Source organism: Hoplias malabaricus, chromosome X2 (assembly GCF_029633855.1).
Source record: "Hoplias malabaricus isolate fHopMal1 chromosome X2, fHopMal1.hap1, whole genome shotgun sequence".
Taxonomy (NCBI): domain Eukaryota; kingdom Metazoa; phylum Chordata; class Actinopteri; order Characiformes; family Erythrinidae; genus Hoplias; species Hoplias malabaricus.
The window spans coordinates 8,742,060-8,754,836 of record NC_089819.1 but is presented as its reverse complement, the minus strand read 5'-3'; the positions used below and the strand labels follow the sequence as shown (position 1 = coordinate 8,754,836).

At 38.4% G+C, this 12,777-nt stretch overlaps 1 pseudogene; it reads right to left on the bottom strand.

The window, feature by feature from the left end:
• Positions 1-9,449, bottom strand: part of LOC136676576 (uncharacterized) — a 310,723-nt pseudogene extending 301,274 nt beyond the window's left edge.
• Between the last annotated feature and the right edge of the window lie 3,328 nt (positions 9,450-12,777).

The window sequence follows — 12,777 nt, the reverse complement described above, 5'->3', positions numbered from 1 at the left end:
GACTTTGAGGTGTACTGAGAAAGATGATGTTAGGACAGAATTGACCGTGGATGTAAAGTGATGAAATCACTGGAAGAAAAGCACTTCTGACCTTATTTGATAGCCTCCTTACATCTGTGCCATGGTATAAAATCATGTAATGCTGTTGCAGCATAAAACCCAGAGAGAGCAATATCCAGCACCAAGGACTGAGGCTGAGCTCCAGTGCAGACAGTCTGGCTTCATTGTGACTTGTGGTGGAAATTTAAACGAGCTGTCACTGTCCTGTTAAACATCCACAGTCCCACATCCTTCACTGAGATCACATGAAAAGAGAAGGATGAGACTTAAAACTCCATGCGCAAAGGCTGTTGTTGTCTATTATAAGCATATGGGCTATGTGGACAAGGCAGACTTGCTCAAGTTACTGTGTACTAAAGGCTGCAAGACCAGGAGGTGTTGGTATCAGCTTTTTTGGCACTTAATAGATGTCACAGACATAAATGCACACGTTCTGTACCGCAAGCAGTTTCGGAAAGACACAATAACTTTGAAGGACATTGTTCTGTAGTTACAGGTTCAGTGAAGGCCAAGACTAGTTCTACCTGTCAGGCTGAGATACCATTTTAAAAACCATACATTCTAAGTGAGCAGTGCAATGTACAACAAAACCCTTTGCCAAGTGCATATGCCAAATGCAAAATGAAAGTGCACAGGAAGCAAAATTGAGCTGTGCCTCAGATACACGAGAAAAGACAATGAATCAAAGAGTACTACATGAAAAATTGAAATGACACAGTCAGTTACAAAATGCTCAGCAGTTTCTCAGAGAAACCACCTCAGAAATTACCTAAGCCCATAAGCCTAAAACAGTCTCAACGCAATTCTGTTTAATTAATGGTTTTTAACTTATTCATATCAATAAATCTGCCAGTTTGCAAGGAATTCATTGTGTGTGAGAGAAGGACCACTTCATGGTTACCAGCATATGTTGTAATTTGGATGCTTACTACTCAATATCAGACCAACACAAACAGGCAGAAACCAGCTTTGGCTGACATGAATCATATGAAATTTTCAGCATTGAATATATTAAATACAACATTAAGCCTCAATCAAAAAAAAGTATATTACATTTTAAATTTATTTATATAGTCCAAAAATCCCAATGTTCAACAAAGTTCTTTACAATAAAACAAATAAAGAAACACGTTGGTTTTGAAATATGTGCAAAGCCCAACCCCACCATTTTATAGATGAATACAAGATAAAGTGTTGGTGGGAGCGAGTTTGTCCAACAAGGAAATTATGTGAGATTGTGGGGTACATAAGAAGTTTGGGTGTGGTCCTACTTCCAAAATGATGCTACTTGAATATCCACAAAAATCCACAAAACAGACTATGAAAGGAGTCACATATTAGTCCACACAAAATAAATAAATACAATTATTTTTAGCTACCTCCATATTCCACATTTTTATTCCAGAAAAATATGTTTGAAAATACATTTTTCAATTTGGATTTACAAGAATAGATCTTGTAGATTCTACGGTAGATAGAGATAAAGCATACCAATACAGCAGGGAGCCATATCGAGCTAAATCAATGACATAAGTATATGAATCTGATTTTTAAATATCTTTATTATATTTGTCTGAATATTTTATATTTGAATAATTTTTGGATGGAATGATAAACTTGTAAATTTGAAGTGGTGAAATAGTAAGATACACATTAAAAAAATCAGATTCCAAAAATTCAGAGTAAAAAAAATATATAGATTTTAAAAATACAGACCCATTAATTAAAGTCTAAAAAATTCAGTTCACATAAAAAAATAAAAAGTGATGAATGGGTCTGAGAGTAGAACTAGGACACACTTCGCCTCGTCTCTTTGTGTACATAATTACGAATCTAACACTATTCACGCCATGTTTAGCCAAGCTCTGCTCAATATTACTGTGTTTTACTGGACTCTCAGACAGAAATGTTTTAAAAGTTATTGAGCTTTTATCATAATCTCTTATTTATGTGTGGAGGTGTTTCTGTGAAACATAAAACAGAAAGTCAGCTCATTTGTCCGTATACAGCACTGGACACAGACTGTTACAGCTTTTCTGATCTGTTCACCACGGCTTTTCTCTTTAAATTTACACAAAAACAGTCGAGATCTCCAAGCAATTAAAGCCACCAGAGAGTGAGTGGGTTGATCAATATTTTAATGAGACTATGAATCTCCGTTACAAACAGCACTGCTTTTCAATCAGACTTTATAGCAATTTAAACAAATTGTCTACAAATGCCCTGTTCATTTATCAAGTTATTTTGGTTAATTAAATGTAAAGGTGCTTGCGTTTAATGACGCGTCACCATTTCAGCTCCTGACATGATCATGAGGTTTCTTGTGTAAACTGACTGAGTGTCATATGGTATCTTCAGTTTTGTTGTTTAGAACACAGGCATTTCATGATCATTTTATGATTTCATGGTGGCGCAGCAGGTAGTGTTGCAGTTACACAACTCCAGGGACCTGCAGGTTGTGGGTTAAAGTCCTGCTCCGGTTGACTGTCTGTGAGGAGTTCTCCTCATGTCCGAATGGGTTTTCTCCCACGGTTCAAAACAACACACGTTGGTAGGTGGATTGGCAACTCAAAAAAGTGTCCATAGGAGAGTGTGTGAGTGTGTGTCACCCTGTGAAGGACTGGCACCCCCTCCAGGGTGCATTCCTGCCTTGCACCCAGTGATTCTGGGTAGGTTCCGGACCACCGTGACCCTGAACTGGATAAACAGTTACAGACAATGAATGAATATGTTACAGGGCTTAGGTAACCTGCCATTTATGTAGAAATATGAAAAAATATATTTTTCAAATAGGAAATTATCTGTTTTTTTTAAATACCCTAGTATATGTGGACTAGGCTGTGGCCTTTAACAATTAATATAAAATACAGTACAATCCAGTTCCATAATTAAAGGTAAGGAACATATACCTTGAGGATACCACCACAGTCTCAGTAAAAATTATTAGCACAGTGACAGTAAAATGTACTATACCAGCCCACGCTAAAGTAGTCCTGCTTTGACAGGAGAAAAACTATATAAAAAAAAATAATTATGATTTGCTTTTTCACAATTCTACATCAAAAAACAACAGATTGGCCTGATGACTGAGAGATCAATGGTATCTTAGACAAAGTCTGTGCCATCTGAGGCCGGGAGTCCAAGAAATCAAAATTCACCTCACTTTATGTGAGTGGAGAAAATGGCCCTTTGTATACTCACCCTAGTGCTATCCAGCTGTGTTGTCTGTTACCTGGCATAACAGATTGGAATTTTCAGTGTTCTTCAGGCATGGTTGGCTGTCCAAGTAACTGATTTTGCCCTCAGTCTCCAGCTTAGCGATTGTCCTTACATAAAGTATTCTTAAAGATAAGTTTATTAAATACATTTGTAAAAATTCTCATTTAGTATCATTGTACCAGTATTATTTCCATTATGTTTGGGACTAAATTGGCCTACTTTTTAGTTGTTAAAAGTATACTTTGTGTATATTTTAAGTGTAATAGCATTAAACTTTGAATAAACAACTGTTTTACATGCAACTCTTTTGTTCTGTGTGTATATACTTACAGTAAACTAGTATGTATGGAGAGAGATTAGTCTCAAAATACTTTATCTACAAGGTGGGCCAACTAGGTACTTGTGTCTAATAAAGTGGACAGTAAATAGACAGTGTTTAAAAACTCCAGCGGCACTGCTGTGTCTGATCCACTTGTACCAGCACAACACACATTAACACATCAATAACACGTCAGTGTCACTGTATCACTGAGAATGATCCACCACCTAAATCATATCTACACTGTGGGGATCCTGACCATTGCCAAACAGGGTCAAAGGGAGCAAACATGCAGAGCAAGAGATGGAATATATATTTATATATATATATATATATATATGTATGTATCTCATGCCACACACACAGCTCACCATCTGATGAAAAAATACAGCCTGAAAATATATGACATTTGATGAGTGGAAAAAGCAAACATCTGGAAAAAACTACAGTGCTGTAGCCAATGCTGGATGGAACCGCATCATTAAAATGTTCACTCATACAAAATGAAGTGGCTATAAATGCTGGAATGCTATAAGCTAAAACCATAAATACATGGAGCACCTTATCAGTAAAAAAAGACGCTTTACACAACATGAAATACAGGTACTGTAGAGTTCCATCCTTTATGTTCAGACCTTTTTCTTTTTCAATAACCTTTAATTTTGCACACACAACTTGTAGTTAAGTCTTTGTAGATACGCAGGAAATGACATAGGATGTTTTTGAAGTGGCTGCACAGGATCCTAAGGTCACCATGCCCAATGCCGAGCTGTTTGATATCTTAATCCTTACTGGCACAGAATGGATGTCATCATATCATCCAAGTGGATGCAGCATATTGGTTGTGTTTGAGGCGACTCCTTGATGTCCCAAAAAAAGGTAACGTGCTTTGAGCTCTATTGAAAAGCTCCATATAACTAGCTTTCATTTAAAAGGAATGTACATACACCTACTCCTACTGAACAGGCTCAAGTTATCTAACTCAGAAAGCCTGATTTATGAAACACCACAAGAAAACTCAAGAGCGGGAGTGCACTCCAACCTTAGTTACTCTAGGTTTTCTCTGTGCAGTTATGTTCCGTGTATTTTAGCCAGTGGAATCTGGTCTGCATATTGAACCTACTGGTCTACACAACTCCTACATGAAACCAGACCTTTGGAGCAAACTGGGGACTTGGGTGAAAAAATATCAGGGACATCTAAAAGTGTTATCATAGGATAAAGGAACTGTGCCACATTTTCACAATTACTGATATTATTATCTAGCCTTAGTAATCAGTTTCTGTAGTTATAAAACCTACTCAAAACAGTAGAGCAAGCTAAATTTTCAATAATCTTTATTATCAGAATTACATGATTAAAAAGCCTGGAAACCTTTGCAAATGAACCCAACATATGAATTCTTCATTGCAGTTTCTCTGGTAAAGCTGGTTCAGCCTAATATTGTGAATGGAACTCAAAGTAAGCAATGTTTATGAAAGTTAACTTTATTAATTTTGTTGTATATATTATTATTATTATTATTAATATTGTACACTTGTTCTATAAAGGGTCATGTTCATGAGATGCCTTGTCAATTTTTTGTAGTCCCTGAATGAACCAGTAAATTCTCCATAGAACAGGTTCCCTATGTACATGGTGTTGACACAAGGTAGGTTTAATACAGAGTCTCTGCTGCATTTAGGCCACTAGGTGTCAGTATATTGGATGCTTCATAACATGGAAAAAAAAATAATTCGAGAAAATTACTGATTGCTCATTTAATCTCCTAACACCTTGAGCAGCACCTGCCTGCTTCTGGCATTCTAAGAGCACCTCTTTAATTCTGTCCAATACCTCAGTTACCTGAATGTCATCTTCTTGTTGAATGTGGAATAGTAATTAGACTATACACATGCCATTGCCTACAAATGAAATAACTGAAAGACTGAGTATTGTTCTGCATAAGAAAATTAATAGTTATTCATTTATTCCCTTATTTATTCCTCATTTATTCACTTATTTATGTATACATATTCTTTAACTTCATCCTTATCCGGGGTCCAAAGAGCCTACCCCTTAATCTCTGAATGCAAAGCAGGAACACACACCCAGGACGAGGTGCTGGTCCATCTAAAGGTATCACACACTGTAAATCTCACACACACACACACACACTCACACCTATTGACAAGTACACACAGCCAATCTAGCTAGCATTGTGTTTTTGGACTGTGGGAGGAAGCTGGAGAACCCTGAACAAGCCCAGTGACTCAAGGAGAGGACTGAAGCCTGGAGCCCAATCAGAAAATAATACAATAAATACAGAGGAGAAGAGAAGGCCCAACAGAGGAGAGGAGAAGAACATCTTTCACAAAATTATCGTTATTTTACAGATATTACCTATTTCAGGAGATAGGATGCATGACTTTTTTTGCATGATTACATGACCTTTGATTACAATAATTAGATTTTTAATAAATCTGTTTTTAAAGTCATGTTTTGAAAGTCATATTATAATACTCTGTCACCCCAGCCACAAAGTTAAGCAGCACAAACTGAGTGTGTGTGTGTGTGTGTGTATGATAGTGTGTGTGTGTGTTGCAGGTGATTTTAATGAAGAGTGGATATAGACCAGTGTGTGCTGGACAAAGTTACACCATCGACTGGATGTATCATACAGTGTGTGTTAAACTGGTCTGGTAATGCCAGTTTCTGATGGTCTGGTGGTGGTTTAGTCAGTCACCCAGCTTGGTCAAACATCACTCTTTAGATTTTTTAAATGCAGTTATTAATTTATTTAGCTCAGAGGACAGATGTATGATGTACAGTGTGTCTGCTCTGCCCTTCCCTCTCCCACCGTCTCTCTCTCTTCTGTCTGTTGATGATCTCCAGGAGGCAGACGGCATACCTCTCTTCCTTAATTGTTGGAAGGTGTGGTCTCCACCTGGTCCTCCTGTGCAGCCTACAGGGTATTTGAGGTGGACTCTCTGTCACCTCACTTGGCAGTGCTGTAGCTTCTTTCAACTTTGTTGTCCCAGAGTGCACTCTCTGGTTTCCTCTGGATAATTTACCCTCGTTCCTTTCCTTTTCTTTGTCTTTTTCTTGGTGTGGCCAGGGGTCGGACCATCGGCCATTTCATACTTTTCATCTGTCAAAATGAGAAGAGGCAGATTCAGTATCTTGTCATTGATTTCCAGGGATTTCACTGTTGATCATTTTACACAGAGATTCATCAGCTGTTTTCACAACTGAAAATCCTCCCTGGAGCTCTGGATCTACTTCTATTGAAGAGATGATAAATGCTGACGGTGGGTGGAGCTATGAAAAGATGCAGAAGACATGGCTCTGCAGATCTGTGCTGTGTGTTTCTACTACTCACCCAGGGGCTGGTCATTGTTGCTGACCTCACTCTGCTCTGGCCTGGCAAGGTCTTCGTCTGCAATAAGAAGAACCATGGGTTAAATGGGGGTCTGATTTAAATTGGTGCACTGAAGAATGTGTAGGTTGTGTTTGTGTCCAGGATCAGAAATTTTAATCTGTTACTCACCCAGTCGGGAAGTGCTGGGTTCGGTGTCAATGAAGTGAAGGTGCTCCTCAGAGACCTCAATCTCAGCTGGAGCACTCTCCAACTTCAGATTATGTCCTGCTGACAGAGAAATAAACACCAACATTTACCAAATGACCAAATCATCTTCATTCCTGCACTGTCCCATGAACTGACAACTCTGAAATAACCTTAAACTCATCATTAGTTCATACCCCCAATACCTGCATGCACTAACTGTCTCCCCTAAAACATTTCTACTGATCAGGGGTTAGCATTATTTTACTCACCTAGAGACTGCACTTCTACATCCAGCAGCAGTGTGTCCATAACCTCTTGGATGGTGTCCGCCTGAGCTCCAGTGGAAGATGTGTTAAGTGTCTCCTCTTCTTTCAACTCATCACCTGCTTCAACAAAGGAGACACTGAATTACTGTTCTTCTCATGATCCTCTCATCCACTCACTGGGACGGTGGTCTTGCTTTTGCCAAAAATGTCCTAGATACTAGATAGGTTATCTAGATAGTTTATTACTCACCCTGTCCCTGGTCAGTGTCCTGATGTCCCAGGATGGCTTCAGCCTCCGATTCAGCCATCCCTGTCTCAGACACATTCCCTGCATTTTGGAGAGATAAACGTCAGATTTACAGAGTCATTATTCTTGTTGTAGCATTCTCTGTGTGAAAGTTGATTTACTGACCCAGAGCTGTGTCTAGTGAGCCTTCAGTCTGGTCCAGGTGTGTGTCCAAATGGTCTTCAGCGACCATTGTCTCTATCTCTGTCACATCAGAAAAAAAAGTGTCAGTTTTACTGAGTTATTATTTTCTGACCACAGTTCTTCATGTCATGTCCTCACCGATTCGTTTGAAGCTGAGGCAGGCACCCCCCAGCTCCTGAGCTCCCATCAATTTGGACACCAATGTCCGGATCAGATGGTGTTTGGCTTTGGATCTGGCCTTGGACACAGCTCTCCTCCTCATTAATCCTGCAGGAAAAATAAACATTGATTTCATGGATACCATATAGCACATGCCCAGCAACACCTTAACACCTGTAAAGTACATCAGGAGAGCCTGGTACCTGCCACTTAACAATGTGGCAGAGCTCTTAAAATACTCATTCTGAAAGGGACTGAAACTAGCAAGAATAGAGCTGGTGAGGTCTCTTTATGTGTGAGTGATTTTGCGCAAAGAACTTCATGAATATGTTTTGTACAGCCCATAGACCTTTTCTAACTTGTTTAAAAAGGGGTATAATATGTCCCCTTTAACAACTTCAGGTAGTGTCACAATACCATATCAACAACCTTTGATCCCATCATTAGCTTTTAACAGCACCTTTGCCACAGCTTTGTATTCCATATTATAATATAAAAAATTCTCTTTGTTAGCCTTTGTAGATGGATATTCAACTTTTTCTTGTAAAGGCAGCAGCTCCTTGTGGCTTTGCTTAATTTTACCTCGTCAAAGAAATTTGCTGCTGAGGTAAATACCCCAGACCCCCCTAGTCATTAATCTGTAGTGATAGGCTTGCTTGGAAACATTTCAAACACCATGACATGAATTTAGCAACAACTATGAAACAACATATCAACAATACAACAGTTACCATAGTAGCCATGTAGATGTCCAGTTCTTACCCCAAGCTTTGTTGACAGTGTCTTCTAGCTCCAGGTAAATGTCCAGGAACCCTTTGATGGTCATGTCCTCTGTCTCGGGTTGTAGAGTTACCTCCAGAGCTTGGGGTCCTGTTTAAGACATGAATAAATGCACGACATGGCCAAAAGGTTGTGGACACTTGCATTTGGCCAATGTTTCCTCTGAACTAAAGGACTCTTATGAGGAGTGTGTCCCTCTTTGCTGCCGTAAAACTAACTTTAATCTTCTGAGAACATGTTACACTAGATGCTGGGACATTGCTGTGAGGATTTGATGATAAATCCTAACAAGAATTAGTAGTCACATAGCTGGGTCATTACATGATTTCCACTGATTCACTCACTGAGACCCTTTTGGCTGGTGCTCTCTGTCTTAGCGATGACATCTTCAGTGATGACCTTGTGTCCACTACACTCTGGTGTCTCTGAGGTGAGGGACACACACTCCACTTCCAGTTCTCCAGCTGCGGCCTGCAGACTCTCACTGATAACTCCTTTTTTTTCTTCACGACAGCCTCTGTGCTCCTTCTTCCACCATTTTATCATCCTCTTCTTCTTAATTCTGTTTCTCAACTTGTTCTTCTCTTCATTGTTGTTCAGTGTGTCCAACTCTGGACTATCTGTATCTGAGGTGTCCCCTCTGAAGCAGAATCTCAGAAGGAAAGCCATGTTTGTGTTGATCCTCCTCTCTCTTGACACAGAATGGTTCACAGCAGCAGAGAACACTGAACTTCACCCGTGTCCTTACCTGGTGATGTCACACTGTGGAGTCTGTGATGTCAGTAATGTTCCGCTTGTTGCATACCATCATGGTCCCTTTGGGAAGGGAATGGGAAAATAGCTGTAGTAATCATGTTCTAATATATGTAGGACCCCTCTTACATTAAGGATATTCTGCTTAAAGAGGGTTACTCTTCATTCACACAGAGGTTTGAGGTTTGTTTAACTCTTTGTGGCTGCTCCTGGACATGTTCATTTTACAGTAACTTTTCTGGCAGAGCAGAAATATGAAACATGATTAGTTCCTCATGGTGGCATCATACGATAGCACCATTTTATATATTATGGCCCATTCAACTGCCAATATTTGTCTTCGATGGCATGGCTGTTGGGGAAATAATATTACGACACAAAATATTTTATTTTTCCAACATGTCATGTTTCTGCCCTACCTATCGTTATTTTGGTCTTTTTTCCTGCCCAATGCCTCTTCTCTGCCTAGTGATTCTTTGCTTGCATTATCCATATGATTGTCTCCTCCATGTTCACTTAGCCACAACCCCACACATTTTTGCTTTGCCTCTTTTTCTTCTGCGTTCTCATTTTGTCCACAGTTTAATCAGTTCTCCTGTAGTGTCTGATTTACTCTGTTTAATGTCCAGCGCTGTGATTGGAGAAGCACAGATGGGTCGAGTGCTGTGATTGAAGATACTCAAAGAAGCAGGCAGGACAATTCTGAAGTGCCTACTTTCTATGTAAGACACAGGACAAAATCAGAATGACTTGTTGTAAAAAATTGATCCAAACTGACAAAAAACCTCAGACGTGATCTCCCCTAAGTTACCCTCTATCCTCAGTTGCCAGATTGATCCAGGGAAGTCTAGAGACACTGAAACTAGAGTAGTGAATCAAGATTTTATCCCATGTCCTCAGAATCACCAAATCTGATCACCAGAAACTGACAGGGTTGTTTTATTCACAGTTTGTGGGATGGTAGGAGGTCTAGATCCAAACATTAATGTGCTAAAGCTTTCAAAATATGATTCTTTTTTCACAGCATGACTGCTTTAATATTTTCTTGTGGTTTAAAATATGACTTAGAAGTACTTTAAGAAATGTCAGCTTGTCTGGCTTCTGGTAAGTGATGTGTGTTTTTTTTCCAACATGTAATTCACATGTGCAATGCTGAGTCTGTTTCTTTGGGGATTAGATGAAGGCCTTTTTTGTTGTTGCTGCTAATTATACACTGCTGCTAAATAAAACATCATAGAATTGTTACTGCTTTGGGTAACATTCTTGTAAGTTCAAAATTCAAATAGATTTTGGTAACCTACTAATACAAGTTAGTTTGCTCGTCCCATCACCAATTAAAAATAGCAAAAAATTACTATTTGGTAAGCACCAAGTCAAACACATAAAGGATCACACCACATTATACATAAACACCTAATATTGATATATTTGTCGATGGTCTGATTAAACCGTAAATTATACTGTGTGTCAAAGTGTCATTTCTTACCTAGAAATAAACCTGAAATTTGTCTGTAAAAGACAGAAATGACTGTAATTAGTTTTCTGGTTACTTGTTTTTTTATAATAATAATAATAAATTACACTTATATAGCGCCATTCGTAAACCCAATAATGCTTTACAATCAATGGAAAAAACACTTAAAAGAGAGTATAAGAAAATACTTAGATTTAAACACAGAAAGTGAGGGAGATTATCTAATAGAGAGAGGCAGGGGCAGCAACAAAGAAAGACCTGCCACACATAGTGGACAGCTTGAACCTTGGATCGGCCAGAAGAGCAAAAGAGGACCTAAGTAAGCGTGGAGGAGCATAGGGGTATAAGAGAGCACAAAGATTGGATGGAGCTTATCCATGCAAGGCCCTATGAGTCAGCAGAAGTATTTTGTAATGGATGCATTCAGAAACATGTAACCAGTGAAGCTGGTGGGGTACAGGTGTGATATGAGCAGATGTTTTTAGATCTGGCAGAAGATTTCTGTAAACACTGAAGAGGGTTAAAAGTTTTAGCAGGTAAGTCGTGAAAAAGCACATTACAATAATCCCATTGTGCGGTAACAAATGCATGCACCAGGATCTCAGAGTCTTTAGAAGAGACTTTAGGACTTGGTCAGAGATTTAATGTGTAAAACAAAGCTAAAACTGTAGTCAAATATAACTCCCAGATTTAGAACAGTAGAAGATGAGGTGATAGTTTGTTAACCCCTGAACACACGGCAGCAGTAAAAATGGAGGGAAAGACTGAATGGGTGACTGAATATCATCAGCATAGCAGTGGAAATAGAGACCGTAAGAATGGATAATGCCACCAATAGGTAGAGTCCTCAGGAATCCCTGCGTGAATGGAACAGTGCTTGATTGTTCTTTCTAATAGACACAAACAGATCTATCTGTCAAGTAGGATGTGAACTAAGAGCACAACACCATAGGGGCCAAGAGAGGAGAGATGAGAAATAAGCACATTATGACTGACTGTATCAAATGCAGCAGTAAGATCTAGCAGAAGGAGAACAGAAGCACAGCATAGGTCAAAGGACAGGACTGTCTTTGAGCTATGAGCACAATCAAGACCTGGTTTCAGACAGAAGCCATTTTCAAATCACTAGAATAGCATCATCATCATGATCATCATCATCATTTTCTTTGCCACTTAATCCATTTCAGGGTAAAAGTACTAGGAATATTTGCTAAAAATTGTAATTTCTAGATTAATAACTATTACTTGTTAAATATTATCTGTAAAATACACCTTCAGACTGTTGAACAGATCATACCCTGAGCAGTTATTGCAGTTATGCAATGGTAACATTGTATAAATTATCTAGAGATTATTTAAAGTGTATTAAAAAAGTGTAAATATTATATGTAAGCATCCATTGGATTTGGTATCCACAGGGTTTGTGTAACCAATTTCCTGCAGATACAGAGGGCTGGCTTTATCTAATTATTGATACTGAAAATGGTTGCGTAAATGACCTCACACACTGTTTAACTTCATTATCAAGCAGCTCTAAGGCAAGATATATTTCTATTATATATTATTATAATAATAATTGTATTTCATTGTATTACTTTTAATTTGTTAAATTGTTCTCACTGTAGCATGTACTAGTATATATATATTTATAAAATGTTTAAATGTTTATAAAATATGTATGAATATAAATAATACTGTTACTCATCCTACATAGAATAAAAAAAATAAAGATACTAAAGATACTTACTTATACTATAGTATATAAAAGAG